The sequence below is a fragment of the Procambarus clarkii genome, chromosome 68 (genome assembly GCF_040958095.1).
Source record: "Procambarus clarkii isolate CNS0578487 chromosome 68, FALCON_Pclarkii_2.0, whole genome shotgun sequence".
Lineage (NCBI taxonomy): Eukaryota > Metazoa > Arthropoda > Malacostraca > Decapoda > Cambaridae > Procambarus > Procambarus clarkii.
In genome coordinates, this window is record NC_091217.1 from 1,823,884 (window position 1) to 1,843,883 (window position 20,000).

The following is a 20,000-nucleotide window of genomic DNA, read 5'->3' on the forward strand; positions in this document are numbered from 1 at the left end:
TCCTGGGATTCATCAAAAGTTAACCAAAAGGTAGGTGAGGTACCCCTTGTTCCCTCACAAACACCCCCACAGATATGTTAACAACAGCTTATTCATTTTAGGTCTAAGGATATTTTAGGCCTGTTTAAAAAGCAAATATACAATTTAATGAAGGGACGATAATTATTACAGTTGACCAAGAGCCAAAAGGCGTGACCCAGGAGCTGCAGCTTGAGCCTACAAACATTTGGCCAAAAATATACATATCCGAAATATTGCAAACGATTCAGCCCCTTTAACGATAATAATTTCCCCCTGGAAAAGCACCAAGAGCAGAGGGAGAGTCGTTACTCGTTCAGGAATTGGTGTCACCTTTCGAGCCTCGCGACTCTTGAGCCTTATGGTAGGAAACATGAATGAAACATCATGGGTAGATATCGTAGTTGGTTCCGGGCGTGATACGTTGGGTTGTTAGTGATCAGTTTCGGAGCTATGGATGGAGGGTTGCCACACGGGCCGTGAAGCCTCCGGAAGCACCGCTGGGGAAGCCTAGTGGGATCGTACACTCGTAATGTAAGCTTGCCAAGTTGAGTGTCAGGCCTGAGATGCAGTCTAGCCCCAAAATATGACAAATATATGAAGGATACCCATTTCCAGATCCTGAAATACCTTACTGATAAAAACAAAAAGGAAAGAAAATGGCTATCATAGGTTCTAAATAGCTTATGGAATCTGAATCTAAATTCCGGTGGCATCCAGAGACATAAAAAAACAGCTGAAGTAAAAACAACAACAATACATGAGTCAGCGTCTACACAATGCTAGCCAACATGGGTTAAAACAGGACACTCTTGTCTCTCGCAGCTGCTGGACTATAGTGATACGGTCGAGAATGCATTGGAATACGGGTAAATCGCCAACGTAATATACATTTGCTTCGCTAAAGTGTTGGAGAAGTATGACTATGCTGTAAGAGCACATCGAGTACGCACGAAGGAAATTGGCAAAATCTGGAGATGGATCTTCAACTTGGCCAACTAAACTCAAAGAGTAATAGTGAAATATATATATATATATATATATATATATATATATATATATATATATATATATATATATATGTCGTACCTAATAGCCAGAACGCACTTCTCGGTCTACTATGCAAGGCCCGATTTGCCTAATAAGCCAAGTTTTCCTGAATTAATATATTTTCTCTAATTTTTTTTCTTATGAAATGATAAAGCTACCCATTTCATTATGTATGAAGTCAATTTTTTTTTATTGGAGTTAAAATTAACATAGATATATGACCGAACCTAACCAACCCTACCTAACCTAACCTAACCTATCTTTATAAGTTAGGTTCGGTTAGGTAGCAGAAAAAGTTAGGTTAGGTTAGGTTAGGTAGGTTAGGTAGTCAAAAAACAATAATTTCATGAAAAATTGGCTTATTAGGCAAATTGGGCCTTGCTTAGTAGGCTGAGAAGTGCGTTCTGGCTACTAGGTACGACATATATATATATATATATATATATATATATATATATATATATATATATATATATATATATATATATATATATATAACTCCTTTTTTGTAACAAAGTTCAAATAAAGCAAATATATATGTGTACATACAAAAGAATGGGGGTGGTAGGAGAAGATAATATTAGTGTTCAGTGAGAAACCACAAGGTCTCCTCTGAATACTTTTTATTTTCTTCTCCGAGGCTATGGGTCCCCACATTGGCACCAGAGGTGGTACCCTCACAAAAAAAAAAATATATATATATATATATATATATATATATATATATATATATATATATATATATATATATATATATATATATATATATATATATATATATATATATATATATATATATGTCGTACCTAGTAGCCAGAACGCACTTCTCAGCCTACTATGCAATGCCCGATTTGCCTAATAAGCCAAGTTTTCCTGAATTAATATATTTTCTCTAATTTTTTTCTTATGAAATGATATAGCTACCCATTTCATTATGTATGAAGTCAATTTTTTTATTGGAGTTAAAATTAACGTAGATATATGACCGAACCTAACCAACCCTACCTAACCTATCTTTATAGGTTAGGTTAGGTTAGGTAGCAGAAGAAGTTAGGTTAGGTTAGGTAGGTTAGGTAGTCGAAAAACAATTAATTCACGAAAACTTGGCCTATTAGGCAAATCGGGCCATGCATAGTAGGCTGAGAAGTGCGTTCTGGCTATTAGGTACGACATATATATATATATATATATATATATATATATATATATATATATATATATATATATGTCGTACCTAATAGCCAGAACGCACTTCTCAGCCTACTATTCAAGGCCCGATTTGCCTAATAAGCCAAGTTTTCATGAATTAATGTTTTTTCGTCTACCTAACCTACCTAACCTAACCTAACCTAGCTTTTTTTGGCTACCTAACCTAACCTTACCTATAAATATAGGTTAGGTTAGGTTAGGTAGGGTTGGTTTGGTTCGGTCATATATCTACGTTAATTTTAACTCCAATAAAAGAAAATTGACCTCATACATAGAGAAAAGGGTTGCTTTATCATTTCATAAGAAAAAAATTATAGTAAATATATTAATTCAGGAAAACTTGGCTTATTAGGCAAATCGGGCCTTGAATAGTAGGCTGAGAAGTGAGTTCTGGCTACTAGGTACGACATATATATATATATATATGTCGTACCTAGTAGCCAGAACGCACTTCTCAGCCTACTATGCAAGGCCCAATTTGCCTAATAAGCCAAGTTTTCATGAATTATTTGTTTTTCGACTACCTAACCTACCTAACCTAACCTTACCTAACTTTTTCGGCTACCTAACCTAACCTAACCTATAAAGATAGGTTAGGTAGGGTTGGTTAGGTTCGGTCATATATCTACGTTAATTTTAACTCTAATAAAAAAATTGACCTCATACATAATTAAATGGGTAGCTTTATCATTTCATAAGAAAAAAATTAGAGAAAATATATTAATTCATGAAAACTTGGCTTATTAGGCAAATCGGGGCTTGCATAGTAGGCCGAGAAGTGCATTCTGGCTACTAGGTACGACATATATAATATATATATAATATATATATATATATGCCTAACAGTTACCTTTCAAACAAACGATACGAAGCCAATGATGTCACCTTAAGAGACTGCTCTATGGCAGAATATTGTTGCCCGTTAACAGCAAGTATTTAAAGCTGCAGTTGTTGACCCGGAGAACACCTGAACTGTCGGGAACGCTTAACATTCTAAAAAAATATATTCACCGGAACACAGGCTGGAGAAATATCATAATAGATATCTGAAAACTGTTGGGGAAGGGAGGGGATGGCCTGGTTCCAAGTGCCCACACCTAGATATTGCCCTACGTGACGGAGAGACATGACGATGGTAGTCCAGTTGGGGAGTAGAGGTGCAGTGAGTCCACCAAGAAAAAGTGCTCTGAACATAAAGGTCGGAAGGCTTTTCAACACCCCTCAAAATAAAAAGAAAATTACCACTGGACCTCTAAGGGTACGTGATCAATCGGGTGGTTTCTGAGGGCACGAGTATTATTGACCTACCAGGACATCAACCAGGAGGTTTGATCACAGATCTGGCCGCGGCGGCACTGACCCCTGGAACCACTGGAAGGTAAATGCAAGGTAAAAGTTCCTGGCAAGGTGAGAAAATCCTCCCCCGTTCTCCCCGCGGTAACTTAGGTGAAAGAACATTCTCTCCTTCCAACGTGGTGAGGAAGCCTCTGGGGTTAAGAAAGGTCCCCCGTAGAGTCTTCGTCAGAGCATTAACCCGATTTATGGGAAAATTTCCATTACCCACATGACAAGGGATTGCGCCATGCTTTTTGCCGATGTCGTCACTGGCTGGCCTTTCGATATTTTTGAATCCACGCGTTCGCTTCTGATATTTGCAGGTATTAGTGAACATTTCTTGTGTGTATTGGGCTGTTTTAGTATGTGCATTTGTTAGATGGAGTCGTGTACACTGAATGCCATTGGAACAATCTATGTTGTGGTTAGTGTTCACGGACGGTGGACAAAAATGTCAGTTCATGGCGGTGGAGAGTTACGATCGTGCCTCACCGGCAAGAATCACTAGGATTATATATACTGTACTGCGCTTGGTATTAATTAAGCATCCCGGCTGATCAGGAACTTGTCTATTACGCTTTCGAAGACTAATATTTCTTTGTCACATGTGCTGGTTTATATTGAGTTGCGATGTTGGTCATTTTATGTGCTGGTTTAAATTGACTTGCAAAGTTCGGTTAGGTACATAGATTCTTTTGGCAATTATTTGGCCCTGAACGTTGGTGAAGCATTTACAGTGCTATTTGAATAGAGGACGTCAGCGAAGTAGTGTTTGAGAAATGTTCGAACGTTATCAGTTGAGAGTCGTGGGCAAAGTTTTATATTCTGCCCGTCTTCACAGCAAATCCATTACCATCAGCAACAACACCTCCCCCCCCCCTCCTCCCTCAAACCACCTGGCTAGTTATCTAGATATTTGTGATGGTATGAAACCATATTACGGTTCCAGTAATAAACATGTAAACTGGCAAATGAACCTTTGTTGTAAACTCAGAATATTCTCAGGTTAGAGCTTTATTGTAATATAAATTGTAAGTTTAAAATATAAAGTGTATGCTGAAAACGTTTTCTATGAAGAATTTGGTTTCCTGTGAACGGAATTCACAGTCACACTGAAACAGTTTTCGAATTACATATTTCATATTATCATCAATAATACATCGTATTAATGCAACCAAACGTAATTAAAAATTAACTTAAACCTTAACCTAAAGTAACTTTAACCTAACCTAACCATGGATAGATAGCAGATAATAGCACAAATTATGTATTCATTTGCAATCCATTCCCTTGAGGGGATCTCCTTCCTGAGGACAGGATGTTTTTATTTGTAAACGGAGTGTGACGTCTGGATTAAACGAGCATTCATGGCTCTGCTCCCAGACATTCAACATCAACCTGGATATGTTTGAATTGTGACCGCGCGCTGCTCATTGACGGTGTAGGCAGGGAAGGTGGTGTTTAGTATGTGTGAGGGGGCACCTGAGGTGGTAATTAAGTATGCAGCGTCGCGGGCTACCTCCACACTAGTTGCTGCCCGGCAGCTCTCACAGTCTCCGCTCGCATTCACTCCTCTTTATCCTCCACTAAATTGCTTCCGAATTTGTTTCTTTACGCGCTTTCCTCCTTTACTTATTAAAACTCTTCAGTAATTCAACCAGAGGTGGTACCCAGTATACCAACATAACCTCCAGTAGTGCTAGAACCTTTAAGTACCATGGGGAGGAATATAGTAAATATAAAATTTTCTACAAAAATTTCACTTTTTTTGCTATTGAATTCTGTAGACTAAGTGAAACAGGTTAATCATAAACCTAACTTGTCCTAGGATTAAATATAACATTCGCAAGCTTAAGCTTAATATTAGAATATGATACACATATGAAACATTTAGTACAGGGATTTAGTACACATATGAACTAGGGTGGTATATTGTTGCTCAATGAAAGCCTCAGCCCAAGCTGGAGAAATTGCTGACCTGTAGAGCGTGCAGAGATCCTTTACTGCTAGAATGTGTTTAGTAAATCATCAAAGTTATTGGGGCCATTTTTAATGTTATAATTTGTATTCTCAAGAACGCAGGCGGGAGAGATACAATATAATTTACGGAATATATTAGAAGGACTAGTTCCAAATCTGCACACGGAACTAATATCACATAAGACCAGGAGGCATGGCAGGATGTGCAAAATAACCCCCATTGAAAAATAGAGGTGCAATAGGAATGCTGAAAGAGAACGCCATCAACGTCAAGGGGCCCAAGAGCTGTTCAACACCCTCCCTTTAGACATAGAGACATAACTGGCCGACCTCTCACTGTGTTCAAGTGAGAACCAAATCAACACCTTCTATGAAGGTGTTTATCGGGTTGTTGGAGTGTTGGATGCAGCGGGTCCAACACTGGTTAACCAGTTCACCAATCAGGAGACCTAGACAGAGATCGGGCCGCGGGGACGTTGATCCTCGGAATCACCACAAGGTAACCGCAAGGTAGAGGTGGACAAAATTCAGTCTGGTCTTTGCCTCCTTTCTCGGGCACTGTACAAAACTAATGGTCCAAAATGTGGGCTTTTTTAATGCAACAGGCCATGTTTTGTACCTATAGCTACTATAGATGGAAATTCAAAATATTGAATGTTAATCTCCTTTAACAAAAATAATGACGGAAACTGTGTTTCTTAAAAAATATAGTATTGTACATTTGCATTTATGTAACTATCCTTAGACTATACGAAGAGTTATATAGTTTGTCAGTTTTTCACTTGCAGCCTAGAACCAGGAGGTGGTGAGCGAGGCCCCACGATCATTTCGATTAAGGGGATAACTACGTTTGGGTAACGCTGGGGCCGTATGCCACTAGGAGAGACAGGATGGCCAGCAGCAGCCGGCAAGAGAGCGCGTCTCGCCCGCCCGCCCGCCCGCCCGCCCGCCCGCCCGCCCGCCCGCCCGCCCGCCCGCCCGCCCGCCCGCCTTCCTGCCTGCCCGCCCGCCCGCCTTCCTGCCTGCCCGCCCGCCCGCCTTCCTGCCTGCCCGCCCGCCTTCCTGCCTGCCTGCCTGCCCGCCCGCCTGCCCGCCCGCCTGCCCGCCCGCCTGCCCGCCTGCCCGCCCGCCCGCCCGCCTGCCCGCCCGCCTGCCCGCCCGCCTGCCCGCCCGCCTGCCCGCCCGCCTGCCCGCCCGCCTGCCCGCCCGCCTGCCCGCCCGCCTGCCCGCCCGCCTGCCCGCCCGCCCGCCCGCCCGCCCGCCCGCCCGCCCGCCCGCCCGCCCGCCCGCCCGCCCGCCCGCCCGCCCGCCCGCCCAGCCCGCCCGCCCGCCCAGCCCGCCTGCTTGCCTGCCAGCCCGCCCAGCCCGCCTGCCCGCCCGCTGTATAGTATAGCTCGGGGGCCGGAAAGAACACCATTTATGGATCAGAGGTCACTTAATACTGTGCTTAGGAATACAATCCAAGGTACATTGTGCACGCATGCGTTAGTACGAACTCGCACGCAGGGACGGACACGAATGCATATGCGCGCGCGCGCGCGCGCGCACACACACACACACACACACACACACACACACACACACACACACACACACACACACACACACACACACACACACACATACATAAGGGCGCTGGTGGCTGAGTGGACAGCACGCTGGATGCGTAGTCCTGTGGCCCGGGGTTCGATTCTCGGCGCCGGCGGAAATAGGTGAATACACGGTTTGATGGAAGTTTTGGCGACTAAGTGGACAGCGCTCGGGGGGGGGGGGTCGTAGTCCTGAGGGTCCGGGTTCAATTCCCGGTCGAGGCGGAAACAAATGGGCAGCGTTTTTCACCCTGATGACTCTTGTTCACCTAGCAGTTAATAGGTACCTGGGAGTAAGACAGCTGCTACGGGTTGCTTTCTGTGTGTGTGTGTGTTAGAAAATATGTAGTAGATATAATAAAGGAAAACTCGATTCCTCGGACACAAATAGTAAATACAAATAGTAAATACACACACTACACCCACATACACACCCTGTGAAGACGGGACACCACGAACGTAGCTCTCATCCTGTAACTACACTTAGATAATTACGCGCGCGCACATTCAATAGACAATTTTAAATGTAATTATGATAGGAACTAGGAGAGAACAGTCAGTATATTAAACCTGCGAACACATCTAGACCATGAACACCCCCACGTGTGTGCGCGCCGCACCCAACATCTAGTTTTACATATAATTTTGTTATTTTCTTGCAACTAACACAGATGACTGAGGGGGACCCAAGCATGCACTTAAACACTCTCCGGGTCCTCCAGTGGAGTATTGCAAAAACTGAACTGCTCAGTAATTTGGTGAGGACCACCACTACTGTCCACCACTGCCACTACTGCCCACCACTGCCACTACTGCTCACCACCACCACGCTGCCCACCACCACCACTACTGCCCACCACCACCACTACTGCCCACCACCACCACTACTGCCCACCACTGCCACTACTGCCCACCACCACCACTACTGCCCACCACTGCCACTACTGCCCACCACCACCACTGCCACTACTGCTCACCACCACCACTACTGCTCACCACCACCACTACTGCCCACCACCACCACGCTGTCCACCACCACCACTACTGCCCACCACCACCACTACTGCCCACCACCACCACTACTGTCCACCACTGCCACTACTGCCCACCACCACCACTACTGCCCACCACTGCCACTACTGCCCACCACCACCACTACTGCCCACCACCACCACGCTGTCCACCACCACCACTACTGCCCACCACCACCACTACTGCCCACCACCACCACTACTGCCCACCACTGCCACTACTGCCCACCACCACCACTACTGTCCACCACTGCCACTACTGCCCACCACCGCCACTACTGCCCACCACCGCCACTACTGCCCACCACTGCCACTACTGCCCACCACCACCACTACTGCCCACCACTGCCACTACTGCTCACCACCACCACTACTGCCCACCACCACCACTACTGCCCACCACCACCACTACTGCCCACCACCACCACAACTGCCCACCACCAACCACCACTACTGCCCACCACTGCCACTACTGCCCACCACTGCCACTACTGCCCACCACTGCCACTACTGCCCACCACCACCACGCTGCTCACCACCACCACGCTGCCCACCACCACCACTACTGCCCACCACCACCACGCTGCCCACCACCACCACGCTGCCCACCACCACCACTACTGCCCACCACTGCCACTACTGCCCACCACTGCCACTACTGCCCACCACCACCACGCTGCTCACCACCACTACTGCCCACCACCACCACGCTGCCCACCACCGCCACGCTGCCCACCACCACCACCACTACTGCCCACCACCACCACCACTACTGCCCACCACACTGCCCACCACCACGTCTATCATCAGTGTGTTATAGCATGTTTCAAATTTGAGCGAGTAGATTTTGTGATTTACTTCTTGATCAACCAAGTCATTGGTATTCGCAGGCCGCGCGCATCAGCCGGGGAATGCTGCTCGTCGTAAGAATTGTGATTAGCTTTTCCTTGTTTGTCCCGCTGGTCATCGGTCTCCTATGCAGAAAAATGGGAAAGGGGAGCTTAAAGCCACGAACATCGGTGGCAGTCTGCATGTTAAACAAGAGCTTTCGTCAGTTGCACGGACGAATGATGACAGGGAAGCTGTGAACGCACAATTCATCTTTTTTCTCTCACGTAGTCATTTATTTGCTTATTGTTGAGTTCTAACTTTGTTTTGAAAAGTCTTTGTGGCTAGTGAGGAGAGGCCAGCTTGTGGAGAAGAGCCGCGGAGATGGAGGATGGACCGTGGGGGCTCCTTGGAGAGGTTGTCTTATGTAGACGGACGCCTTGGAAAGGTGAGGACAATAGGACGCCTTGGGTGGATAGGAGTAGAGCGCCTTGGGGAAGTGGTTCATGAAGAACGTCTTAAGGAGGTGGGTCACGGAGAACACGTTGGGGGAGATGGGTCAGAGAAGAACGCCTTGTAGAGGTGGGTCACGGAGAGAGGACGCCTTGTGGAGGTGGGCCGCGGAAAAGGACGCCTTGTGGAGGTGGGCCGCGGAAAAGGACGCCTTGTGGAGGTGGGCCGCGGAAAAGGACGCCTTGTGGAGGTGGGCCGCGGAAAAGGACGCCTTGTGGAGGTGGGCCGCGGAAAAGGACGGCTTGTGGAGGTGGGCTTGCAGAAAGTTTTGATGGAAGCGGCGGTGTGTATAGGCAGTAAGGTGGGCCCCACTTCCCTCGCTGTGCCCTGCCCCTCGCAGCATTATTGCTTGGGGGAGTTTATGTGAACCCAATTATTGTTACGGTGTGCAGTATCAGGGGGAGGAGCAGGGGAAGGGATACTCGCAGCTTTTTATTTAGGGATGAGTTGTTGTCCATCGGCTGGTGTGGCGCGACGCTGTGCTCTTCCCAGGAGTTTTTCTCTTGTTATTCCTCTACTTCTTTTAGTGTCGTCTGCGTTCCAGTATTAGTGTTCATCGTCCGTACGTTTTCTTCGCCTTGTTTGCCGCGAAGGGTGTGGAGCGGAGGCAACGGCAGACTGTTTCAGCCAGCCAGCCAGCCAGCCAGCCAGCTACTCAGACAACCAGCCAGCCTGCCACCCAGACATCTAGCCAGCCAGCCAAGTAACCAACTAATCACCCAGTCATCCAGCCGGCCAGGTCATCCGACTACCCAACCGCCAGGTAACCAGTCATCTGGCTTGGTAAACAACCAAACAGTCAACCCAGCCAGTCAGCTAGAAACTGAACACCCGCAACCTCCAGAAGACTACGATTCACCTTTTTTTCCACCAGGATCCAAAGGGTCGTTTTGTTTCTCTTTACCCTTCTTTTGGTGCGGCAATTGATATCTTCCCTCTGGTCCTGCCCTTCTTCCTCTTAAACTCTTGCTCTTTGTGGACCCTGTCTCCTCTCCAGACTTACGTCGCTGCCACTGCTTTAGCAAGTCGCATTTTCCTTTCCTCTCTCTCATTCTCCTCTTTCCTGCGCTATGTGGTTGTTCCCGTGGCTCTCGCCGCCCTGTGTTGGATGGGCATCCACTTGTGTTGTCGACTACAAGATATAATGAGTTTTATTCATTACTCCTCTACAGCTAACCTTGGCTTGCAGCGGCTGAATCACAACTTACCATTTTTGCACGATGGCATGGGTGTACCTTGCCCTGGGGAAGGGATTAACGCCGCATCCCGCCCTCCTGGGGCGCCTGCCAATTGCAGCTCTCTCGTCTCCGGCCATAGGGGCGATGCTGGAGGTTCTAATGGCCTCGTCAGATGGGTATAATTGCCTGCCGGACACGGGGTTGATCTTTATCGCAGTCGAGCGGTGAGTGGACGCTGGCGGAATACTGAGTGTGGGGCGGCGGGGGACCCAGCCCGGCTCTGTCGGGGCAACCACCACACAACCACCCCGCTGCCTGCCCCCACCGCCTGCCCCGCCACCTTCCTTTCTCGCCGGCTACCCTGCCGCCGTCGCCTGCCCCGCCGCCTGCCCCGCCGCCACCTACCCCACCGCATACACAGCCACCTGCCTCGCCGCCTGCCTATCCTGCTGTAGAAGAACTCCCAGAACCCCATTCAGGTACCGCTTACACCAGCGCCTGCCTCGCCGCCTGGCCCACAGTTCTACACCGGAGCCTGCGCCTCCGCCTTCCACCCCGCACTTCCCCGCCTGGCCTGCACCAGCCTCGCCTCCTACCCCCACCCTGCCTGTCCTTGTGTGTGTGTGTGTGTGCGTGTCAGACTTACCCAAGCATTCCTATTCATGTTTGTGAAAAAAGAGATATCGAGCGTTTGGGTACTATACCTATTGGCTGTTTACCCTTCTAAATGCTTTGTCAAGTCTTTTAAAATTAGACTTAGTTTCTCTCTACCACTATCCAGTACTTTGCCACTCGTATGTGGATGGTAAAATTCGTTTTGCATCGCCTTGGCTGTCTCTAGTTTCCATCTTATTAAATAAAGATAAAAAAAAGTTTCCATCTTACACGTTGTAATCATGTCCTCTTTGTTTTCTTGTTATCTTTTCAATGGTGTTAAGCTTATATCACCTAGATAGTCGTCTGTGTTCGTGTGTGTGTGTTAGTGTGGGTTTCTGATGCATAATGAGATAGGTGTTGGCACAGCGCACCTATATGTATCTGGCGTTAAGAAACAGATTTGCGAGCGGCGATGCCATTAGGCGCCACCTTGGTCGACATGGCCCACACGCGCACGGCCGCTAAGCAAGCAGGCAAGCGCACCTCTACACAAGTGTTTGGGGAGTGGGAGGGAGGAGGGAGGGGCACCAGGAGAAAAGGGTGGTAAGAGTGGGAGGGTCAGAGAGAGGGGTGGCCAATAGGAGAGGGAGGGAGGGAGCAGGAGAAGGACGGGGACAGGGAGAGAGATCGGGCCGGCAAACACGAGGGTCATCTCACCCTGGCCCGCGTGACTCGGCTGTTTCCAACTTAAGGTTTTAACCCTACGGAATGGAACGAAATTCTTAAACAAGACTCAAGTGCTAGTTTCAATAACGAGTCCGTCAGAGGAGAGACAACTCAACGACCACTCGTAGGACACTAAGTGGGCCCTCAAGTGCTGGCGAAGAGATCCAGGTAGACTTGAGGGGATCTGGAAATCTTATTTACTTCCCCACCCCTCCCCCTCCCCCTCCCCTTCCAGCCCCTTCCCCCGCGGTTATAGTAGATCGTTTGTTTGATTCTACCTCCCCTCTCCTACCTCCCCTCTCCTACCTCCCCTCTCCTACCTTCCCTCTCCTACCTCCCCTCTCCTACCTCCCCTCTCCTACCTCCCCTCTCCTACCTTCCCTCTCCTACCTCCCCTCTCCTACCTTCCTACCTCCCCTCTCCTACCTCCCCTCTCCTACCTTCCCTCTCCTACCTTCCCTCTCCTACCTCCCCTCTCCTACCTCCCCTCTCCTACCTTCCCTCTCCTACCTCCCCTCTCCTACCTCCCCTCTCCTACCTTCCCTCTCCTACCTTCCCTCTCCTACCTTCCCTCTCCTACCTTCCCTCTCCTACCTTCCCTCTCCTACCTTCCCTCTCCTACCTTCCCTCTCCTACCTTCCCTCTCCTACCTTCCCTCTCCTACCTTCCCTCTCCTACCTTCCCTCTCCTACCTTCCCTCTCCTACCTTCCCTCTCCTACCTTCCCTCTCCTACCTTCCCTCTCCTACCTTCCCTCTCCTACCTTCCTTCCCTCTCCTACCTTCCTTCCCTCTCCTACCTTCCTTCCCTCTCCTACCTTCCTTCCCTCTCCTACCTTCCTTCCCTCTCCTACCTTCCTTCCCTCTCCTACCTTCCTTCCCTCTCCTACCTTCCTTCCCTCTCCTACCTTCCCTCTCCTACCTTCCCTCTCCTACCTTCCCTCTCCTACCTTCCCTCTCCTACCTTCCCTCTCCTACCTTCCCTCTCCTACCTTCCCTCTCCTACCTTCCCTCTCCTATGACTCCTGACCTTGCCCACGGCAAATTCTTCATCGGCATCAGCACATATTTTAACACACCGGCAGGTTAGATGGTATTGTTGAAACTTTAAAAAAAAATCCAACTCTCTCTGTCTCTCTTTTTCTGTCATAGACCTACCATAAATTGCGGTAATTCCGAGGACCAACGTCCCTGCGGCCCGGTCACTGACCAGGATTTTTGGTTGGTCGTCTGGTCAACCAGAGAGTGAGAGAGAGAGTGAGTGAGTTGGATATTTTTTAAATGCTTCATAAATATCATTTAACCTGCCGGTGTGTTAAAATGTGCGCTGATGCCGATGAAGAATTTGCCGAGGGCAAACTTCATCGGCCACATCAAAGCACAGCTGTTCAACGGCCAATCCGGATTACCAATGATTTTGATATGTCCAGCTTGGTCTAGTTAATATGGTTAAATTTATATTGTAAACACGTCTTGAGATGTTGGAGAATCCTCACGGGATGTGCCTAGATGAACTTAGCTGTTGTGGAGGTCTGGAGTATTCTGGCCATTCAGTAAACCGTATTCCAAGGGCTATATAGTCGATGGCTTGGTGCTTGCCCCTGATAATTTCCTTGCTATATAGTCGTAATGGCTGGGTGCTTGCCCCTGATAATTTCCTTGCTATATAGTCGTAATGGCTGGGTGCTTGCCCCTGATAATTTCCTTGCTATATAGTCGTAATGGCTTGGTGCTTGCCCCTGATAATTTCCTTGCTATATAGTCGTAATGGCTTGGTGCTTGCCCCTGATAATTTCCTTGCTATATAGTCGTAATGGCTGGGTGCTTGCCCCTGATAATTTCCTTGCTATATAGTCGTAATGGCTGGGTGCTTTCCCCTGATAATTTCCTTGCTATATAGTCGTAATGGCTGGGTGCTTTCCCCTGATAATTTCCTTGCTATATAGTCGTAATGGCTTGGTGCTTGCCCCTGATAATTTCCTTGCTATATAGTCGTAATGGCTGGGTGCTTGCCCCTGATAATTTCCTTGCTATATAGTCGTAATGGCTGGGTGCTTTCCCCTGATAATTTCCTTGCTATATAGTCGTAATGGCTTGGTGCTTGCCCCTGATAATTTCCTTGCTATATAGTCGTAATGGCTGGGTGCTTGCCCCTGATAATTTCCTTGCTATATAGTCGTAATGGCTGGGTGCTTGCCCCTGATAATTTCCTTGCTATATAGTCGTAATGGCTGGGTGCTTGCCCCTGATAATTTCCTTGCTATATAGTCGTAATGGCTGGGTGCTTTCCCCTGATAATTTCCTTGCTATATAGTCGTAATGGCTTGGTGCTTGCCCCTGATAATTTCCTTGCTATATAGTCGTAATGGCTGGGTGCTTGCCCCTGATAATTTCCTTGCTATATAGTCGTAATGGCTGGGTGCTTGCCCCTGATAATTTCCTTGCTATATAGTCGTAATGGCTTGGTGCTTTCCCCTGATAATTTCCTTGCTATATAGTCGTAATGGCTGGGTGCTTTCCCCTGATAATTTCCTTGCTATATAGTCGTAATGGCTTGGTGCTTTCCCCTGATAATTTCCTTGCTATATAGTCGTAATGGCTTGGTGCTTGCCCCTGATAATTCGCTCGCTCCCTCAGTAAACCTCATGTTCAAATATGAAACGTCATGTGTGGAAATTAATATATTTTTGTTAGGTTATCTTGAGATGATTTTGATGATATAGCCTTTTTTTTTTTTACTAAGGTAGCCTTTTCATACTAAAGTAATTAAATTATGATAGATAACTTAATCCAAACACCCGCTAGATATTTTTACTATGTAGCCTAATTCCTTTCAGCTAGTAAGTTGTTCCACACGATTCTAACCTTATTCCTGAACACTTACATATTGATCTGTTTAAATTTTTTAAAATCTAAACACTGGCCTTTATAACCCCATTATTCAGTGTTTAATGTTGCGTTTGATATTATTTGAGTCTGTCTTACGTCTGCATATCTAAACCCCTTCATCTCTCTTCACACTTGTCTTGTCGTGCCTTACTCAATGTTTCTTGGCGGAATATTTAAGTTAGTTTTTTTCATAAGCAAGGCTCGTAATAACTCGTCTTGATTTGTTTTTCTATTTGGAAACTTTACATAGCCTATCCGTTTATGAGTAATTGTGAAGACAATTAGTGACTTGGACGTGGTGAGAGACTGTGTGCGCGCGTGCGTGTGTGTGTGTGTGTGTGTGTGTGTGTGTGTGTGTGTGTGTGTGTGTGTGTGTGTGTGTGTGTGTGTGTGTGTGTGTGTGTGTGTACTCACCTAGTTGTACTCACCTAGTTGTGTTTGCGGGGGTTGAGCTCTGGCTCTTTGGTCCCGCCTCTCAACCGTCAATCAACAGGTGTACAGATTCCTGATCAACTGGTGTACAGATTCCTGATCAACAGGTGTACAGATTCCTGATTCCTGATTCCTGTGTGTGTGTGTGTGTGTGTGTGTGTGTGTGTGGGTGTGTGTGTGTGTGTGTGTGTGTGTGTGTGTGTGTGTGTGTGTGTGTGTGTGTGTGTAATATATGCAGTAGATATTGCAGAGGTAAATATGTTGGAAGTCAGTACATTAGACAATCGACGGTTAGAAAGGCGGGGTCGAGGAGCTAACAGCTCGATCCAGCAGGCATAACTAGTAAACACAGATGGTAAATACATAGACACACAGATACGGAATCCTCAGAGGCTATTACATGGAGCAATGAAGCATGTTTGTTTTTATTTATATTATTAGTTGGCATTGCTTTACTTGGCTTCCTTATTAGCTATAATTTCATATATTGTTATTTTTCACGGAATACCTGGTAAGGGAAAGGTGGAGTGTGGGTGGATGGTGTGTGACGGGATGGGAGGGAGGGTGAATGGATGTAGTGTGGCGGGATGGGAGGGAGGGAGGGAGGATGGATGGAGTGTGGGAGGGAGGGTGGATGGAGTGTGACGGGAGGGCGTGATGGACGGAGTAATGGTATGCAAGCCATTAATGCGGGTTTATATTCAAGCATGTTTGGTATACCACCCCCTCCCGTTCCCCTCCCTCATCCTCTTTCATATTTTCTTTCTGCCGGTTTTGGTCTCCCTCCTGTTTCCTCTGGCTGTATTCTTTGTATCTCTGTACTCATTTTTTATTGTATCTCGCTGCCCTTGATTTGTAAGTGTGCGGGTGTTGTGAACAACGCAGCGGCCTATCCTGGTTCAGTGCCGGTCATGTAGACGCCTGGCAGAGTATCCGACCCGTTTGTGCAGCTTTGTACACTCTTGAGCATCAGCAGTGTCTGATGATGTTCCAGTGGTCCTCAAGCTGTTCAAAATCTTTTAAACTTTATCGTTCTATAGTTTGTATTCTCTCTGTTTATCCAGTACAAGTGTTCATCAGGAATGGTGTGATGTTTCTAATGAAACTGCAAGTTAAAAGCTGTTATCTTACATCGCCTCATCTGAAGCCTGACTCTAGGAACTGATTTATTTAATGAGCTTATTAGTTTTTCATTTGGAATCGTCTTTATTTAATGCTAAGTTACAATCATGTTAGGTACAAGATGAACCAGGAACCAGCTGTGTATCAGAGCCTTCATTTGGTCGGTTGGCTTGATTACACGCGTAACTACATGTTAAGAGAACATGTTCCAAATGCTTAGGAATAAGTGATCGCTGATAAAGTGATGTTCTGGAGAATGGTACATCCTACACGAGGCTGTTGATCGCTGAGCGCGGTGGTTGCCAACTTCTGGTTGTCTGCAGGTCAGGTGGAAACTAAGAGAACATTGGCTGTAATGTGCTCATGGTTCAACCAGTAAGGCTGCCGACATCTTTCCTGTTGAAGGCTGTGGTGTACTACCTGCTCCAGAATTCAGATAAATGATGATGGGCAGGTCACCCAGGTGAGTGGTACATGCTCAAGATGAGAGCAAACTTGTGTTTAATATGCATACGTTGTTTTTGCAGTTCCGGCCGTCGCCAAGGGCTGTAAGTTCAGCATGTGGCTCTTCGTGTTCATTGATGAGTCAAACTTCATTCCTAAGATGTCAACTTCATTACTGAACATTAGGTCTTTACATTCATCTGTGCATCTATTATCATCATCGCATGTGCTTTCTCATCCGTAGCTGTTACAGCAAGTTGGTGACTTGTGATCCTTGTAACAGTTGACATTTCTTCTCCATTTGTAATGGATATCTTGAAGTTATCAACATAGGATGGATGTTGATATCTTTATCAACATAGTTATCAACTTTAGGGATGAAGGGAATAGAACTTTAGGGATGAAGTAGATATTCCACAACTAGAGGCCAAACACGCTGCCATGTGCTACATTGACACCATTTGTGTGGTTTTATGATTGAGCTCGATTGAATACTTCCCTTAGTGTGTTCTTGAAGGTAATCCTTTATTGTAAGATGAAGCCTGAGATACCCAGTGTTTGAAGGTTTGCTAATTGGCTCCCTCTCTTTTTGTATTACTCATTCTGTTTTTTCGGTCTGTATTAGTTTATATATGACTGCAGTGATTAAGATAATAAATTCTTAGGGCCCGGCTAGGCTGCTCTGATTAAGAAGTTAGTTCAGGAGACCTACCTCCCTTGTGGCTACCTTGTGTAGCCACATCCTGGCCACTTAGATGAGAGTCGGTTCTCAGGACCTGATAACAGTTATCAGGGAGTCAGTTCACAGGTGATGCTGGACGAAAGCCTGCCGGGGAAGTATTGGGGGCGATCCATCTTATAATGCTGAAAATTATCGCCAACCGTCCATTACCCTGTGGATGGTTATCACCAGCACTTGGATCCTCAGTATGCCGCTAGTGGTGGCAGCGGTGGGGTTAGCTAGTGGTGGCAACGGTGGGTTTTGCAAGTGGTGGCAGCGGTGGGTTTTTGTCCTGTGTGGCGATGTTGGCGGTGGTGTTACACGAAGATGTGGTGGATGGAAGGGCTGGCTTGTGGCATTAACTTTAGTGTCATCGTCGTGGGTGTGGGGGAGGGGGATGTTGCTAGAATGGTGGAGGTCAGTAATTTTGGTGGTGGGTATTGTTTTATAGCTTTTTTTTCTATGTAGTACAATGCTAACCAGCACATATACATCTTCGTCTGTCCTACATAGGCAATATATGTATGTCTTTTTACATATCGGGCAGTAGGCTGTTGACTACTCAACCACAGAGTTGGATTGAAGTGCATTTACAAGCTACAATTATAATGACATCACAGGTATTATGTAAGTGTTGCACTACATGACGCTGCCATCAACAAGATGTACTTTACCTACCTCTTGGTTAAACCTTTTGATGATTCCGAGGATCACTGCCTCCTGGTGGGAGACTGTTCAACGTGGCTGCGTGTCGTGGGGCGGGTTTTGGCGTTGGGGTTAATTGTGCTGGTGGTTATGTTCGTGGCTTTGACAAATGTTTCTTAAGTTACCAAGGTGCCTGAACTTATACCAAGGTAGTGACATTCACCTACAACTAGATACCATCTCCACAGATACCAAGATAACATCCACACCCCCACATACCAAGACGACAACACCCCCCCCCCCCCCGTCCCCTCCCCAAGATGATGATAAACCCCCAACACCAAACTAACAACCTCCCCGCCCCCCCCCCTCCACCCACATATACCAAAATAACAACAGGTGCGTGTGATAGTCTTGAGGTCTTGCCTCGTGGCCGTGGGGCTCTCAGACAGCCCGGTGTTAATAGCATGTCGACTGATGAAGATTGAGGTGTGCTTGATTTAATACCTGGCTGTATATCACTCACTCTTAAACACAGAGGGAAATGAGCTTCAAGGATGGCCAGGTTGGCAGCCAAGTAGAATGCTTAAAAACAAAAGTCTGCGGGTCGCTTCTTTGCTCGGTCCGCTTCACTCCAGGAGCTTATATACACACATACACGATTTTTGTTTAAGGTTCATTAAAGCGTGGCTGATCAACCAGGTTGTTATGGATATGTAGGTGTAGTTCACCCCAGGATTGGGGGTGAGGGTAGGCCGTGTGGGAGGGGCGGGGGAGGTTATTTGAGGTAAAAATCTGTAATCCGTTTTGAAAGTTCTTACACTCTCGCAGGGTACAGACCAGGCATCCCTAGTTCAGCTAGGCTATTGCTGCATGCGACCTGACTCCCAGAGGCTCACAGAGTCATCACAACCCGGCCGATCCAACATCTGCATGAACGCGTCTAGTTCCTTTTTTTGGAGTCTTTAGTTTTCTTTTGGCACTATTCCATAGCTCTTGAGTTACTATCATCTTGTTTATGTATATTCTTCTACCCTACGCTTTGTACAGGGACACGCGAGGAAGGGCCATGGAATGGGATCGAACTTGCATCGTACGGCTAGAATATCTGCTCATCCCTTAATTGCTGTTCACGACGTCGTTGGTACCATTTGTTGTCCTGGAATCCTCATTAGTGAGAATTCTTTGTCCAGTTTCTCCACACACCTCTTCTTAGCTACTTCCCTGTTCTTCCCGCCTTTCTTTCTTTTCTGATTTGTATCTTTACCCTTGCCCCCCTTATTCTCCTTTCTCTGTAATCGCCACCCTCTTATCTACGGGTTTACCTTGACCTTTTATATTTAGTCCCTCTCTCTTTCCTACACCCCCTTCTTAACTCTGCCCTTTCCTTTCCTACACCTTTGTTCCTTTTCTCCTCGCCGTCCTTTCTTATTTCTGCACGTTACCTGTACGCAGGACTCTGAGACCAGCAGATCAGTGGTCCGGGTTCGGGGAACAATTAGCCAGGTGTGCGTGTCACTTGTATGTAAATGTTGAGACGAGATGATCTGCCTGCCCGCCCGCCTGCCCGGTGATCTGCCCGCCCGCCCGCCCGCCTGCCTGGTGATCTGCCCGCCCGCCCGCCCGCCCGCCCGCCCGCCCGCCCGCCCGCCCGCCCGCCCGCCCGCCCGCCCGCCCGCCTGCCTGCCTGCCTGC

The 20,000-nt window shown here is 47.1% G+C and overlaps 1 protein-coding gene across 1 annotated transcript in view; it reads left to right on the forward strand.

Moving 5' to 3' along the window:
* Positions 1-20,000, forward strand: part of LOC123774651 (latrophilin Cirl) — a gene marked incomplete in the record, with an annotated part of 777,474 nt that overhangs the window by 31,981 nt on the left and 725,493 nt on the right.